Source organism: Pinus tabuliformis, chromosome 2_1, assembly GCF_031772625.1.
Source record: "Pinus tabuliformis cultivar Carrire ecotype Pingquan chromosome 2_1, CPIR1, whole genome shotgun sequence".
Classification (NCBI taxonomy): domain Eukaryota; kingdom Viridiplantae; phylum Streptophyta; class Pinopsida; order Pinales; family Pinaceae; genus Pinus; species Pinus tabuliformis.
Genome location: NC_142299.1, coordinates 703,865,345 through 703,883,953, shown reverse-complemented (window position 1 = coordinate 703,883,953; position 18,609 = coordinate 703,865,345).

The following is an 18,609-nucleotide window of genomic DNA, read 5'->3' as shown; positions in this document are numbered from 1 at the left end:
TTCAAAATATAATTGGGTTAATCCTATTTAAAATTAAAGAAGAATTCGTTAAAATTATAAATTTGTGTTATATATTTGGGCAGTTTTATCGCACGGCGTCCCCAAGAATGGGGGGATTTAGTGAGCCCTTTGCCTTATACAACAAAATCAGAAATTAAATATGTAAGCGCCTTCAGTGGCAACTGCAAGCCTGTAACCCATTTTAAACGCTCGTTGAACTATTAAAGACGCATGAATGAATGAAATGATTTAAGTGAGAGCAGCTCAAAATATCGAATAGATTCTTTATTGCCATTAATCTAAACATGTGGTCAGAAATGGATGTTGTGACAGAACGGAACCTGCATCCATAATAATATTGTTCTAAGTCGTAACTTTCAAAACAAAATACATAATTATTAATAACAAAAGATCGAGGATACGCAACGCATTACATCCATCATGATCCATTGAAAGCACTTGTTATTTAATATCCATCTCTTTAACACTATTAGCAGAAATGGATGAATGTTACCCCCTTACAACAAACAAAGCCGAACAGTAGTGGAAATACTTATCTACCCCTAGTCGTGGAGGGGAATTAAAGGAGGGGAAGCGAGGAAATGGAAGACGGGGAGTAAAACGTGGTCGCAGTGGCGGGGTTGAACCACCCAGAGACGGTGGCGCCAAACCACGCAATGGAGGAAAATGAAAAGGTGGAATTGTGGGAAGTCCAATCCCACCACTGCCGGGAACCTGCAACAACGATCGCCTTCTGCTCTCACCATTCTTTGATGCTGCAGGATCCCTCGAGGTACCACCCGCACTGCTCATAAATAGAATCACCGCGAATGCGGCAACAGCCAATAATTTCGCCGAGCGCTGCATTTTCACAGAAATCGATGTGTGGAATGCACAGATCTACCATCTATATATAATATTCTTTTATAATACCCACTAGCTCAGCTGCCTCTGACATCGTCATGTATTCAGCAATCAATGACCGAAAAAGAACAACTACTCCACTGCTTACCATTCATGGCGGACAAGGGCATGTGGAATTTGGTTTGGTAATGTCTGGATTTTTTTGTCTTTTAACTGTCAGACCTGGAGTACCTCTCAGGCTTACATAATTTTACACGGGATCAGACCACAGAACAACCATTGAACCACATCCTCCACACAAAATTGTTAAAATTACAAAATGAGAGTTGGGTAGAATTCAACGACTCCATTTCTGCAACATTAATCATCTGCTAAATTATGGCATGCACCTTACCCCACGCCGCAAAACGTTGGGTGGTACTGTACAATAAGTTATGGTTCGCTTGTCTGGCAGTACGAAACTAAATAACAGCAAAATGTAGAATCAGTTGCGTTATATGAAGGGTATAGACGTTCTGTTTAATAAGAAATCATAAGACATGTCTTCCCACTACCGACTTAAGGGGTCATCATAGGCTTTGTGTAACCAGGCGGTTTCTTACCATTCTACGTGAAATTTTAACGTGATACCAAAATCTTAGAATCAGTTGCATTCTCTGAAAGTTGTACGCGTTCTGTTTAATAAGAAATCATGCAATCATAATCATAATACATGTCTTCCCACTACCGAGACTTGTGATTCACTCATGACCAAACCCTAAAGGGATTGAGGAGATTTGAATTAGACCAATTCAACGAATCTTGTTATGTAAAATTATAATTTCATCGCAATATAAATTGTTATTTCAAATTAATTTTAAAATTTAATATATATACTCATTTTTTAATTTTAAATTTTAAATTAAACACTTTATTTTATGTCAAATAATAATTATATAGATCAAATTTTTTATTCTATTAGTTTGCTTCAAGAGAAATTAAAGGTTTAACATATATTCAGATTTTGAGGTTGCTAAGATCTTGTTTAATTAAAGCATCTTGTAAATAAAAACTTACAAGAATAGACTGGTTGTGTCAAACTTCTACTTATATAGACTATTATAAGATTATTAGTGTTGCAAGATGGAAAAAACTAGTGAGTCATAATAATTATTGGACATAATCTCCAAGCATTGCCCTAGTTGGCCACTATTTTCATCCAAGGAGAAAGAGATGTTGGTTGATCTCCTCCAACATGTGGTCTATAGTGTCTCCAGTTCTGCCATTTTGATAAAATTCTCTTGCTAAGTTCTCTTGTACCTCTCTATACCCCTTCCAATATTCAAATGTCATTTAGCCTTATGTTTGTTTCTTGCCATGATTGATGAAATAACAAAAATGCATTCAATGAGCCAAATATAATAAGAACCACAACCCTTTTTTCATGTAAACTGGTATCATATCAAGACGAGGAACGCCAACCCCTAATCACTCTACTAGAAATCATAAAATTTGATTTTCCATAACCCTCTAAATTACAATTTGTACAATTCTTTTGAAATGAACATTAATAATTGAAATACTCCATACCGAAATTCCCATTTTCTATCTTCTTATAATCTGCAGACAGTGAGATGCAAAATCATCTTCTTAGATTTAATTTTATGGTAAATGAGAGTTGTATGTTCATACAAGTGGTTATATATTAAATATTGTGTGTGATAGCTTTAAAGTTTTATCAAAATAAAATCAGAAATAATATTGTAAATACTAAATAATGATTATATGGAATTGTAGTATCATTTGTATGGATGTGTTTTAAATAAGGATATTGAACCTTTACAATATTTAATTTGGAGATTTTTCAAATTCAAAATAAGTAGGAAAATAATAAAATAAGAGTTATATATATATATATATATATATATATATATATATCTAATTGTAAAAGAAAGAAAAAAACTTTCTTTAATTGTATTTCGATTATCTAGATTTATATTTAATTCGTGCTTATATTTTATATTTGAGGAATATATGTATTTTTCTTTCTTTTGCATGATTACTAGTTTTTTTTGCAAATCAAGAAATTCTATTAATTCACCATAAAAATGCATCCATAAGCATTTTATTTTGGACCTCCACCAGCCTCATTCCTACGATATTTGTTGGTTAGGTGTTTTATAAAAAAAAAAATCAGAAAAAAAGGTCAAAAAACTAGTTGTCCACACATAGGTGGCCCACAAAGACCAAAAGCACCCCAAAACCCATATGCACCCCACAGTCAACCTTCAACTTACATATTACTGGCATCATGGTTCAGTGGATCGTTCCCATGCAACTGACGTAATGCCTCGTGTACATGGGCCTTTACACTCCACGCGACCTTCCAGAAGATGTAAACTCGCTTGCAACCTCTTCTGACGATGATAGAGGGATGTCATCCGGTCCAACATTTGTCACTGGTTGTGCTCGAGGTTATTCATGAAGGCGATGGCATCATTTCTATCGCTGTCGTGGTCCCACGTCAGTTGCTCCATCAGGACTATGAGCTGGTGAAGTTGTGCCCCCAATGAGTCAAAGTGAGGTGGAAGGAGCGCCCGTCTCAACGACTGGTCTCTTGGCTAGTCCACTTCCTCCCTAAAGTCCTAACGCTCCCCTTGGTGAGTAGCCCCCTGTCCTTGAGGGCCAACACCCCTCCTCACTCTACTGCAATACCTTTGCATACTGCCACACTCTGTATGAGCTCGATTCGCACTCCAAAAGGATACACCACCTATAGCAATGAGGGTCTACCAGCCAACCACATCAATTGCCACGACAATAGCCACCACATATCCTCTCCTCACCTTCAAGTTAGTCGACCACCCTTTGAGGCCACAAAACACAAAGTAGTAGGCACATTCCTCCCAAGTGTAGTTCAACAACTAAACCCAATGCTCTCCCCACACCTAAAAGGCTCCAGATGTGGCCATGTTCCTGAATTCTACACCCATAAAGCAAGCTCTCACAAGGCCACGACAACCAACACTAGAGATTTCCCTCACCAGCCTCGCATTGCGCCCAACAAAAAATCAACCAAACTAATACCCAAAGCTCAAACAAGTGAAATTGACATTCAATACCTAAACCTGCAGAAGATGTTAAACTCTCGTGGCCAGATTTGGTATCTTTGTGCCCACTCATCTCATAGTTCATCCTTGTGCCTGCGAGCTCGTGGGGGCCAGGGTCCCAGGCTATTTCAAAAACCAACCTCCCTTATCATGATAAACATCAGAAAGTGATGCGACCAGGAAGACAAGGTATGGTTGAACTAGGTATCTACCCTGCAAATTGTCAACCAAATTACCCACCAATAGAGCTTCGCCCATTCCAAAAGTTCATCCATTACCGAATGCTAGAATCCAAGCGAACGCAATAACCCTTACTCCTTCACGAAGGTTCATTAACCCCACGTCCGGAGTATCTTTTTCCATTAACCCACCTCCAAAGTAGCTTTTTTGAAACACCTCATCTATTGCTAAATGTGTAGAGTTTGAATACCCCGTGATTAGCTCTTCTTTCCTCATTTATCTCCTCCATCAAAATATTACTAATTATTTTAAAATTAATACATTATTTTATTTTAAAACTCTTTTTTTACTTCAAAATTCTGTTAATGCAAAATAAATATATTTTATTAAATAATATAATAACTACACAAAATTATATACTCAAATATGGTATTATTATTAGTCCCTGCCATCCTCGCATGGACTATAGTAATCGAAATGAAGAAGATAGCATTATTTTAGTTGTTTTTAGTTATGGCTCATTAGCTATAAACAAAGTTTTTAGACACATATTAATTTATCATGTTATTTTGCCTCTTCCGGAGGACCAAAGCTGGACCGAAGCTAAAACAATAGGTTATATTTTTATTAGCCCGTGATATTGTCAAACTTGTAAATACTACAACCTAAACTAATGTTAGCATTATTAGAGGACATTAAATGTTAGCTTAACGAAACATATATGCATATAAGCATCTGCAAGTTGCTGTATGCACCTCGCTACACCACATGGCAATTTCACCCCACATCTATATTGCATGTTTGTGCCGTGGCCCAGGCAGGTTACCGTGTGACGGTGGGCTGGTCTGCGTTTCATAAAACCTCTGCCTTTGGACAACTATTTCTGTAAATCCCACTGTGCAGTTCGGCTTATGTTACCTTCAAATACAGATACGAGGATCTCAAGAATACAAACAACACAGGTAGCAGTAGTTTGATCATTTAGCTTGCAAATACAGCCATGATTTTAATAGCAACAGTAAGCACCAGTAAGCACCACTAGCACAAGTAGCAGAGGAAGCACCACCACTTGCTAATTTGTAACACCTCGGTGGCTAGCACATAGGGCCTATTTCCCTTATAGTTCATTCTGTTAATGAAATGGATTATTGCCTCGTTTGTTCTGTAGTTTTGTATTTATTCTGCAGTTTTTGGTGAGGTACAGACTTGCGATTTTAATTCTTGGACCTGCAATTCTAATTCCAATTCCAGGTACAGCCGTAGACTCTGCTACATAACCTACAATTCTTGTAGATCAAGGTGAGAAATTCAATTCATCTAGTTTTTCTAAGGTAGTTTAGAAACATAATATAATAAGTACAAAAGCTAGTTTAGAAACAAAGAATATAATTACCTCAAAATATGGTTGTTCTAAGCTAGTTTAGAAATAGAGGATAGTTTACAAATAGAGAATAGAAGAAGTATAGAATAATTACATCTTGAGCTTGCGACAGAGGAACTTTGATTTCCAAATCAAATCTCAATATGCCCCGCGCTGGGTGTTCCCACGAGAAAACAGAGTCATTCTTGTTTATCATTTTAGTAGGAGCTGAACTTATCATGATGGTAGTCTTTGCATCCATCTGATGGTAGTCTTCGCATCCACCGGTGGTGACCCTTCGGTGGTTGAATCTAGTGATGAGATACATTTTTCTACTACCTTTATTATTGGCTCTAACTTACATTCATATAAAAGAACAATCTGACTGGCTCTAGCATTCCTATAGAAGAACAAGTTGACTGCCCAGCTAACAGAAATTGTTCTCAGTATTTGTGAGCTAGAAATCGAGCCCACATTCAACCATACCTGCTTGTGGAACCTTGTGAGTGCATGAATCTCTAGTGCCACAAACCAAGGACTAGTGTTGTTGGTCCAACTGTAATTCATTCATGAAGTAGAGATTTTTGGTTTACCATTTTAGGCTTTTGTTTGCCTCTGAAGCCGAGCTAGACATTTCCGTAGCAAAATATAAAATTTACCACTTCAGCAAGCAAGCTTGCTCTCTTAATAAAGATTCAATATCACTATATCATATTAAATACCAATATCTTTCATTTGACTGATCAAATAAAATCATCATAATATACATACCGATACACTCATGGAATTTAATGCTCATCAGATCCTTTATAAGCTGGATATTATGACATTCGAAATACACTGGCGAAGCTGGACCTCATTGGTTGCGCTGCGCTGTGCTGAGCGGCTTGGCTTGGCTTGGATACCGGGCTTGGGCACTAGGCTTTGAACTTGGTTGCTGGCATATTCGATTGACTGCGCTAATCACAATGCTTGGCTTGGATACTTGGGCTGGGATGGAAACAGTCATTGTCGTTGCAAGGTCATTGCTTGAAGATCAATTTCAGTAGCTGCTAGTCAATCCAGGTGGAAATGCACTCAATGCTGCTACCCGATGTTGGTACTCAATGCTGGTGATACTCAATCCAATCGATCCAAGTCTCAATGCCAGGTAGGTTCGATCCATACCCTTCTAACGTCATAATCATACCCTTCTTTCGTCCCCACATTCCCACATACCCGCTTTCAGTGCAATCCCCAGTACGCATTACCACAGTCAGTCCGCATTCAGTAAACCTGCCATACCCGCTTTCTGTTCAAGCCGCAACTGCCTCACAGGGGCAGGGGATACTACTACAGCTACATATACTGCTACACTACCTTTCGCTTTATGATTTGAAGATACTTAAGACAAATAAGAAACAATTTTAGCCTACTTACTTTACCTTTCTGGTGGTGTTTCTTTTCTTCAAACCCGCTCATGGCAGGGACTTGCTGCCATGCAGTTTTTCTAGTTTATTTTAGTATTCGTAAATATGCTAATGAAAACTTTACAAAACATGTTGATGGAAACTTTTCTCCCAACTAATTTATATCCAAATATTAACTTATGCTCTCTATTTACTATAATTGCAATATATATCTTATTTTCTACGAACGCCTGCATTCATGGCTATGAATACCTTTAAAAGCTCTATTTTCATGTGTTTTTTCATTTGAATTTGATATTCGAAAGAAAACATGTATTCAATATTATGGAAAATTATTTTATTGAATTTTTAGTTTGTTGCTAGATTAAATGAGAGTTGTATGGAGTGTATTTTTTGTTAAATAAATTTGAATATAAATGAATAAATGTATTACAAAAAAGAATAAGTTATTGTTTCTCTCATTTCAGTCTATAAAAATGTATTGGGCATTATTTGATTTTAATACAGAATTATCTGATTTTAATACAATCAAGCTTTTTCCGTATTGGAAAAAAACAAAAAAAAAAAAAAAAAAAAGAGAAAAGAAAAAAAGAAAAAAAAAAGGAGGAGAAAAGAAAAAGAAAAAGAAAATTGATTTTAATACAACATTATCTGATTTTAATACAATCAAGCTTTTTCCGTACTAAAAAAAAAAAAAGGAAAAAAGAAAGAAAGAAAAGAAAGGAAAAAAAAAAGAAAAAAAAAAGAAAAAAAAAAAAAAAGAAGAAAAGAAAAAGAGAAAAAGAAAAAGAAAAAAGAATAATAACAAGTTATTGTAAAAATAAATAAAAATAGAAATAATTTCAATTTTTATTTTAATTAATTTTCTTTTATAATTAGATGTAATTTTGATTAATTAATTTTCTTTTATAATCTTATATAGTTTTGATTACTTATTTAATGTAGTTTTATTAAATCATAATAATAAATTGATATATATTAACTAATAACACTTAATAATATTAATTAGCAATAAAATTATAATAATTATAAAAATTAATAATACTAATTATTAATTAACAACAAAATATTTTAATATGTTAAAAATGAATGTTAAAAAGATAAACCCTTGTAAATACATTGACATTATATATTAAGAAGCTTACAATACGATTATTAATTTATTTGTCAATCAAATTTATTTTATGTTGAACATTAAACCGTGTATAAGTGACGACAATATTAACATTCATAAAGTATTTGGATTGCTAGAGTGATGCTTTGAAATGAATTAATAATAACAAAATGTTTAAAAGAGATTAATAACAAAATGTTTAAAAGATTAAATTGAAAATTATATGAACTATTAATTTGATTTTATATCTTATTTTATAATTGAAAAAATTTATATACATTTTTTATATTTAAATTTGAGTTTTATTTTATAAATATTAATATTAAAATTGTGTTTAATTTATATTAATTTAGATAGTATTAATATTAAAATTATGTTAAAGTTAAGTAATTTTAATATAATATAATACAATATTATTTTTTTATTTAAGTTTTTGTGATCCATAATAAACTAGGCAAAGTCTTTATATAATTTTTTTATATTTAAATTTGAGCTTTATTAATGAAGATTTATATGATGTCCCGGTGATTGTAAATATTTAATTACTGCAGTTAAACAACCTGGATATTATTATTATTATAAGTTTTTATATATTTATTATTTTAAAAAGCTATGCATGAAGTGAATGTCATAATGATGGCAATCATGTAATTCTCACACTTCAGATAATTAGGGTAGGCGGTTAGCTATCCCTAACTACTTCCTTGAAGATTTATTCTCAAGAAAGAGATCGAGAGGGTATTGGTACCTAAGATCAAGAAAGAGAGATGAAACATAGGATATCGTGTTGATATGTCACATCGATTCATGAAGCTAAGTCCGGTTAAGACCAGATAGAGGTGACATGATAAGACTGTTAGTGTTAAAGGAAAACATCCTGCATGTGAGTAACAGCTCGGGGGGAGACTCAGGCTTGGAAGTTGGTCTCAAGGTTGGGAGGAAATTCAACAAATTATATTCAATTGGGACTAAGCAGTCGATAGTAATTGCTACGAAAAATAGATAAGTATTTACTTCTTCTAAAAGTTAAATGTAATGTCGAAATAAGGACATGTATTTTGTTGAATAGGGTTAAATGTGTTAAATCTGTACAGACCTAAATACTATCAGTAGAAGTATACATTCATCATGTTAGTTATTTAACAGCAATTAGACTAGCCAAGGAAATGCTAAGAAACATAGTAAGAATTGTAATAAGAATAGCAATTTTCATGTAAAACGAATCTAATTCCTAAGGCTACTTAATACATAAATTTTTAAGAAAGCAGTAAACGAGAAAGTAAAGAACTCCCAGAATTTATCAGAACCGTTTTATAAACTTTCAAAAGAAGTGGGTCACTGTACCGTTTTAGAAACTTTCAAAAGAAGTGGGTCACTGTACTGTTTTAGAAACTTTCAAAAGAAGTGGGTCACTGTTCTGGAAATGAACAAATATTGCTTAGAGACAACCCAGATACAGAAAGGAAAATGTAGATTATGACTCTTTTAATACCTCGCTAGCTAGGAGTAAATTCAAGTAATAAACATTAAATTAAACTATAAGGCTAAATCAAGCATGTCGAATAATTCTAAAATGAAAACTGAAAAAATTATGCCCTAAAATTAAGGTAAAACCAGAATCGATGAAAGGGAAAAATAAACAATTTTCATTTAAAAGTAAATACCATTTGAAAAGCAACTAAAACTTGAACCCAAGAATTCAATCCCAAACGAGTACAAGAGACACAAGGTTGAAGCATAAATCCTAGAAGTCTCAATCACTTCAAGGACAAGAAGGTCTCCAATCCATCATTCATGAAGGAAGTCTACATAGCAAGAAGAAGATCCTTACATAAAGGCACCTACAAAGAAGATCAAATCGAAGCAGGACCTACATCAAGCTACAAGTCATCAAGCAAGTCCACTTGGAGAAGGAAACTTGAAGAACATCAATATCCAAGGAAGGCAAGTCATCAAGTCTTCAAGGAGGAAGCAAATCCATTACATCTCAAAAATCTATCAAGTAAGTATATTTCCCCTTCTAAATATACATCAATGTATTTTTGCAAGGAAAGCAAAAAATTGGTAGTACTAATAACTTTCTTTCATGGAAGAAGAGGATTGATCTACTTCTCAAGGAGAATGAACTTCTAGAATATATCAAAGGCAATATCACTATCCCTGCTAAGGAACAAACTCAATCCTTAGCTAAGTACAATAAGGATGAGACAAGAGCACAAAGGATTCTAATCGAATCAATCAAGACTCTCTCATTACTTATGTCTCCAAATTTTAAACATCAAAAGAAATTTATGATAAGCTATTCTCGGTATCCACAACCGAAGAAGTAATATCTCTAAGGAATGAATTGTACAAGATGAAGATAAAAATGGAAGGAATAGCTCCCTACTTCATGAAAATCTTTGAAATGAGAGATAAAATTCAAGATCTTGGGGAAGTCATGTCTGACAAAGAGATGAAAATTGTAGTACTCAACGCTCTGCTTGAGGATTGGGGAAACTTCACCTCAAGCATATATGTCAAGAAGGAAGCAACCACACTCAGCGCAATGTGGTCTCTATGCAGGACAGAGGAAGACAAACTTAAATCAAAGGAAGATGTGGGATCAAAAAGCAAGCATTCACTACCATGGCCAAAAGAAAGGGTAAATTTGGAAAATTTGATCCACGGAGAACAAACAACAAAGACATGTCCAAAATCAAATGTTTTGGATTCCAATAATATGGACACTACAAAAGGAATTTTCCTAAGCTTAAGAAGGACAACAACAACAAGAGTAAAAGGGAGGAAGCTCATGTGATTCAATAAATGAAAGAAGAAAACAAGAAGCAAAAGAAGGAAGATCCTCTGGATCTTTACTATGACTAAGTCCAACTATTTACTTCAAGTCTTCTTTGAAGTTTTTGAGTAGTATAGGAGCATGTAGGAATAGAATAAAATTTCATGGCTAGAAACATCCTCTAGAATCTAGAAGCATGATGTACATAGAGTTCAAAATACTCATGTAGAAGAAGCATTTATAAATAAGAACAAAATGAATGGTTAGAATCATCTTCTAGAATATACGAGCATGGTAGATATAGCTCAAGATATTCATGTAGAATGAGCATACCTAGTAGAGGACCTCATCCACAATGAAATAAAATTGATCATGATTAAGAAATCTTAGAAGACCTCCATCATCAAAATAAAAGAAACATTTGCAATGCAAGGGTCTTTAAGATCCAATGATGGAAAATTCAAAATAAGGTTCATGAACCAAAGCAGATGTCTCATTGGGAATCTCATTCATGTGATTCAAGAAAAAGATGATATGTAGGCAAGATAAGATGAATCAAGAAGAGCCACACCAAGGACAACCAAATGAAGCTAAGATGATCAAAGCAGAATCAAGATGAGGTATGTATGCATCAGAGTTTAGTCATGTTATCTTTTATGTAGTATTGAGTCATGGGAATAGTTCTATAAACATGATCAAGTATGAAAGAATCTCTTTCACTAAGGACATGCTCAAAGGCATGTACTACAATGCAATGAAGGTCAACAAAAGAATATGCTCACATAAGGAGTATAATATTGCTGACTACAAAGCAAGACTACATAAGGAGTATAATACGTGTCAATGAGTTTCTTGCTCATTGAAATAGTTCTAACACATGTTAAGTGCTATAGGTGAGTCAAATAGTCAAAAGGAAATGTTGAAGGCCTTAAGGGCATGGTACACTATGTATGAATATGTATTAAAGTCAAGAGAATACCTCCAAGCAAATTCAAGTCTCCTCCTATGCAAAGGCACCATCAAAGAAGCTCCTTAAAGCATAGGAGCCATCTGAAGTCTACTCAACAAGTCGGCCTACAAATATTTAAATAATTCAGCCTACAAGTCGGTCTAAAAGGAGGGACAGTCCTCTATAAATAGAGGTTGTCCACTCCAATACAATGCAATCACGGAGCTCTGAAATCAGCAAAGTAAAGAATCAAGTAAAGGGTAATAAAAGGACGAGAAAAGGATCTCCAAGGACAATAAGGAAGAAGGAAGAAACACCGAGCCTTAGAGGTCCGTTCTAGGGCTTATTACAGTTACACGTGCGAGAAAAGGAGGGCTATCTATGGTCATTACAACAACACTATCACAGTCACATAGCTCTCATTGTTTGGGTTATCAAAGTAGGCCTATAAGGCCTCTTTCTCAAGTGAAGAAGAAGCTCACTCAAGCGAGGAAGAAATGAATATTCTATCATAAGAATTTGGAAGGAATCCTCCCACGCGTGTGAAAAAATAGGGTTGCACTACAGTCATAACAAGTCTACAACTACACATCAAGAAGGATCTCGATTAGACAAGATAAGGAAGGTATCCTTATAGATGAAATACTTCACTAAGTATAAAAGATATGTATCTCTTCTAGAGCTAGCATAACAAGGACTATCACCAATTTTTGGAAGAATGAAGTTTCGAAAGAAGGAGGACAAAGTGTCGGAAGAAGCAAAGACTTGACTTGTGCTTTGGAGATCTAAGGTTTGGCACTAATCAATAGAATCTTCAATAAGATAAATTCATGAAAGGGTTTTCCTCTCAAGAGAAGAGAGGTTTTGGCCCTGAAAGAGAGCCAACATCTTGTGTTCTTGTTCTTATGTTTTGGTTGCAGTTTGATGAAGCACACACAGATGTATTAATAATAATAAGAAGAAGATTAAGCTAACAAGAAAAGGTAAAAAGGCCTCACAAATTGTTATCAAGTAATGAAGAATCACACTACACCTAATTTTCCCTAGATTCTTCAACGTATAATTTGTGCAGGCATGAGAAGCAAGGAAGATCTTAGTTCCTTATTGTGGGGTTTGGGGCAAAAGGAAGTTCAAGAGCTCCAAGAGAACACTACTAAGTAGTAATGCACTTTCAATATTTTTACTCACATATATTTTTGTTTAATAGTTCATCTAAATTACATCCATATTACATTTCACACATTAAGACTTAGAACTTGGTAAATTATATATTTAGTTTCCTAATAAATTTTAGATCAAATATGAATTAAAGGTTAATTTTCTCTCACTCATAATTTCTAACAATCTTACAAAAACGAAAAGAAATCTTTTAAATCTTGTATTCTCAAAATTTAATCAAAGCACCAGGTAAAATAAATAAATAAATAAATAAATAAAATAAAATTATAATTGCAAAAACTCTCTACTTGAATCCTTTTACATATAAGTTTTATTCATTTCGAATTTCAATCGAATAATATGACATTTTCAAATTCAAATAATCTGTAGCATATGGACATAAGTTTTCCTAAAGTGATGTATGACGAAATAATTCCTACATGCTTCATGGCAAAAGTTACACATGAAGAGACTTATCTTGGATTTAAATATGGAGATGGGAAATTGAGTTAGGGACAACAACTCTTCACCCAACCATACCATAGACAAGATGCAATGAGATCTCTCTTGTAGTTGTCACCCCCGGGCCGAATTCCAAAGACTGAGATGGCTTTTCTCCAGGGTTTAAATACCAATTGTTGGTTGAAACAGGGACTCTTGAGGTCCTCCCACCTCCACCCACCTACCAAATAGTAGTCAACCAAATGCATAGTGAATCCAGAGGCTTGTTGCCTCCACCCTACAACTTTTCAATAACCAATATACTCCAAGGGATCCAGATGCTTCACTTACACCCTAAAACTTGTAACACAGTGGTTACACCATCTAAAGGGAATACAAAATCCAATTCCAAACCAGATGAAAAAAGCAAGGAGGATTTCAGAACTTCCCCTATCAGGAATCCAAGGAATAAATCTCAACCCAATCTTGTCAATGGTATCTAGAGAATACCATCTCCACCCTCTAACTCCAGGGAATCCAAAGATTTATCCTCACCTGAAGATAATTATTTTGTGCTCTTATTGTTCAACCCAAAATGTGTAGGTGTCTTCTCTGAGCATTGTATAAGTCCATAATCTCTCTACGATGTTGTAGAAATATCCAAATTTTCCAGACCAAGATATATGTGCATGGCCTTTTCTCTACTGAACAAAAATGCGTGCTCCTCTTTTCTATGAATATTATTGTTTTTTCTCCTTCTTGTGGTGCGAGTCTTTTCCTGTTCCCAATGATTCCTATGTGTGTTCAGTGATCCCATTTCCCCCTTGCATGATTTATGTTCTCCTTTTTTTCCGATCTCCTATTAGAATGTCATCTCTCTTATTTTCCTTGTTGTGTGTTCCCTTCCTAGGTTGACTTTTTGTCTTTTCCTGCTGCGTACATAGCTCATACCTCCATAAATGTGTTTGTCTTGTTTTCTTTTCAATTCTTCCAAGCAAGGATGGTCCTTGTCCTTCTCTTGCAGTTCCATAAATTATGAAAACACTAGGCCATTAAAAACACAACAAGTTGTATGCTTGGGGTAGCTCAAGTGGCAATGGCTGTGGAATGAAGTCTCACCGAACGGAAGATCTTGTGTTGGAATCTTGTGCTACCCTCCCCCCCGTAGTGGGGTGAATAATGGACATGTAAACTCAAAAATCAGAGAGTCCTACCAAGCTTAAACACACACACACAACAAGCTCGGGAAAAGAAGTTTCTTTCAAAACCAAAATGTCACAGATGAGTAACTGCAATTAATCTGTTATTCAAAAGATCAGGAAAATAAGTTTCTTTGAAAACCAAAATGCCACAGATGAATAACTATAATTAATGTCATAGCAACAAACAAAAACTATTGCTCATGGGGCTTTGGATTAACGGTGAATGGGTGCACTGTTAAGGCACTCCTTGCGATAGGTCACTGGTTCAAATCCCTGTGGGTTCTTACCTACCAAAAAAAAACAAACAAAAACTATTATTCCTTAAAATTATGCCCAACATTTTACTATATAAATTTTAGAAGAAGATCCTAGAATGTTGACAGTGAGAGATCAACCAAGATATTAGAAAACGAGCTTACCTATTCTTGCCACTAAGTGTGCCAAACACCTCCCATCTTCCTTCTCTTCATTTAGATTTGAATGTGATGAGGTCTTTCCTAAAGAAACCTTTGATGTAACTGTCGTCATCATTGTTGCGTTCTTTGATGTCTCTAAGTCAACAGTCTGTGGGGACTGAATTAAAACCGAGGAGGGCACCTTTTTAGAGCTTTCATAGCTATGGAGATAGGTGAACATGTGCCAGGATCATTTAACAAGGGAATGGAAGAAGTTACCAGCTGCAACATTTTCTAATTAGTTTTCTTATTAAAGTTATAAGTAAAGATTCCCAATTTCGATATAAAAGAAAATAAAAACCCACCAAGTAATTTAAGATATAAATCAAGATTGGATATTATTTATTCATTAAATTTGTAGATTACAGTAAGAAAATTAAAGGTTTCCAAACCAAGGAAAACGTTCTATCTAATTCTTGCAAGCCAAGCCTTGTTCAAGTTCCCTTCTTTGCAGAGATTTTGTGTAACATTAATGTGCTTGTTTTCCTCAAGGCGCCTTGTAATTTTTTTGGGGGTTAACACCACTTCGAAACATCTCATCCAAAAGATTGGCAGCTTCTTGTGGCTTCCTCTAAGAGCACAAACCGGTTATAATATTCTTTTACACTTCAACATTTGGAGACCAATCGTTGAGCTTCATTTGGTCTAGAATCTCCACAGCATCTCGAAATTTTTGTTTATTGAAAAGCTCACTAATAAAAATCAAAGCACTATATAAATATACTGTCGAGGGATTGGTAATTACCATCTCGCTCAAAATATCCATGAATTTTGAATATCTCCTGCCTTTGTAAAGATGATGATGACAATAGTATTAGTGAATTTATTTGGGTAAAAAAAAATGGCCAACATTTGATGGAGAAGGTTCACTGCATCATCCAACTACCCTGCCATGCAAAGACCATGAATGATGGACCCATTATAATTGACAATCTTAGGAACAGAGCCACCCTTAATATCCATGTCCCTCACGAGCTCATTCACTTCAATTGGTTCTGTTTGTAGAGCCCATCTATTAAAGTAGTATATGTTAAGGTATCAGGGATGCAACCCCTCTCCGACATATCTATAAAAACCCTAAATGCTTCATCCAATGTCTTGGGGTTGGCTTTGATCAAAATATTGTAGGTCTATACTTCGGGCTTCATGCCAACCATATTCATGTGGGCATAAAATTTATAAGCCATCTTTTGGCAATTTTCTTTGACCAAGATAACAAATATGTTTGTATAGCTTTTATGGGTGGGTTTTCATTGGAAGAATTTATTTCTATGAAAGGTTCTCGATTTTCTAGGAAAATCATGCTCCAGAAATCGTTTCTTTACTTGTAAAACAAATCATGAATCGAACACGTAACCTTGTGAAGTTCCCTTCTTTGCAAATATTGTGTATAACATTAATGTGCCTGTTTTCCTCAAGGCACCTTGTAATTTTGTTTGGGGTTAAAACCACTTAGAACCATCTCATCCAAAATATTTCCAACTTCTTGTGGCTTCTTCTCAGAGCACAACCCGGTTATAATCTTCTTGTACACTTCAACATTTGCAAACCAATCGTTGAGCTTCATTTGGTCTAGAATCTCCACAACATCTCAAAAATTTTTTTTTTACGAAGCTCGCTAATCAAAATCAAAGTACTATATAAATGATAATGTCGGGGGATTGGTAATTACCATCTCACTCAAAAGATCCATGCCTTTTGATTATATCCTACCTTTGTAGAGACGGTGATGACGACAATGTTAGTGAACTTAGTTGGTTAACTTTTTGTTGGCCAACATTTGATGGACAAGGTTCACTGCATCATCCAGCTAGCCTGCCATGCAAAGACCGTGAATGATGGACCTGCTATAATTGACAATATCAGGAACAAATCTACCCTTAATCTCCATGTCCCTCAGGAGCTCGTTCACTTCAATTTTTCCTATTTGCAGAGCCCATCTATCAAAGTAGTATATGTTAAGGTATTAGGGATGCAACCCCTCTCAAGCATATCTATAAAGACCCTAAGTGCCCCGTCCAATGTCTTTGGGTTAGCTTTGATCCGAATATTGCAGGTCGAAACTTTGGGCTTCATGTCAACCATATTCATGTGGGCATGGAATTTATGATCCATATTTTGGCGATTTTCTTTGACCAAGATAGCAAAGATGGTTGTGTAACTTTTGTGCGTGGGTTTGCATTAGAAGTATTTATTTCTATAAAAGGTTCTAGATTGTTTAGGTAAATCATGCTCCTATAATCGTTTATTTACTTGTAAAACAAACCATGAATCAAACATGTAACCTCGTGAAATCATTAACTTGAAATCATGAAATCGTTTACTTGCAAAGCCTTTGATGAATGGGGTCAAATCATGAAACGAGCACACAACCTTGGTGGTCCAAATGGTGGTTCTCCTCTCTTTATTGTAAGGAAAAATGAGTATCCTGATCCGCGAAGGTGCCCTGAAATTGAAACTACCCAACATCTTTGAAACCCTCTAGATCTTCATTCCACATTGGTGAATTTGGTCTAAATGGTGGTTCTCCACTCTTAGTTGTAAGGAAAGAGTATCCTGATCTGCAGAGGTGCTGAAACATCTAGATTTTTGAAATAATTCCCTAATAGAGGTCAATGTTGCAAGACGTAGAAAGAAATGGCATGAATCTGCAAGAGTCGTTTGTGCAGTTGGTAATTAGATGGACATGAAATTTGGAATTGTGGGAGTGAGTCATTTGTGCAGTCGATAATTGGATGGACAGGAAATTTAGAATCATGGGAGTAAGTCGCAACTACCACTTGTCAACGCAATTTGAATCGATGGGTGAGCATGATCCAATCGTCTAACAAAATATAGAATGGCATGGATTATGACAGGAAGGGAGCAGGGGAGTTATTCTCATAGGGAAATGCCTCGGCGTAACTAATGAGTATCATCCCTTAATGAAGAATAACACATGGGATTCGATCCCTTAACCAATAGGAAATAAGTGGTGAAATGTTGATGGGTATTCGAGATCAAATTCACATTTGAAGGAATTATTGAAAGACATAAGTCTTGTTTGGTAGCTAAGGGATATTTTCTATCAAGAAGGCATGAACTACATTAAGAAATTTGCACTAGTTTCAAAATGAACTCTATTCAATCGATTCTTTCACTTGTTGCTCACTTTGGATGGGATGTAAATTAGATGGATGTAAAATGTGATTTTCTATATCATGACCTCATTGAAGACATCTATAGAGAGAAACCCCCATGTTTTGAGGATCATGGTAGTATTTTGTGATAACTAAAGAAATGCTTAAGTTTTTTGAAATGGGCTCCCAAGGCATGGGATGAGATGATTGACCACTTTTTCCTTAATTTTATTTTCAAACACTATGAATCAAATCATATTACTTGTGTTACATGTAAAAATTGAAACATTGATTATTGCATTAAATGTAAATGAATAAAGTCATTACTGAAAACAATATTAATTTACTTTTGGGTTTCAAGAAATAATTAGCATATACTTTTGAAATCACTAACCTTGGTTTCTTGCACTTCTTATTCAATATCAACATGTTGTAGATGGATGATGGTATATTTATTCACTAACACAAATATGTGATGAATATTTTATAG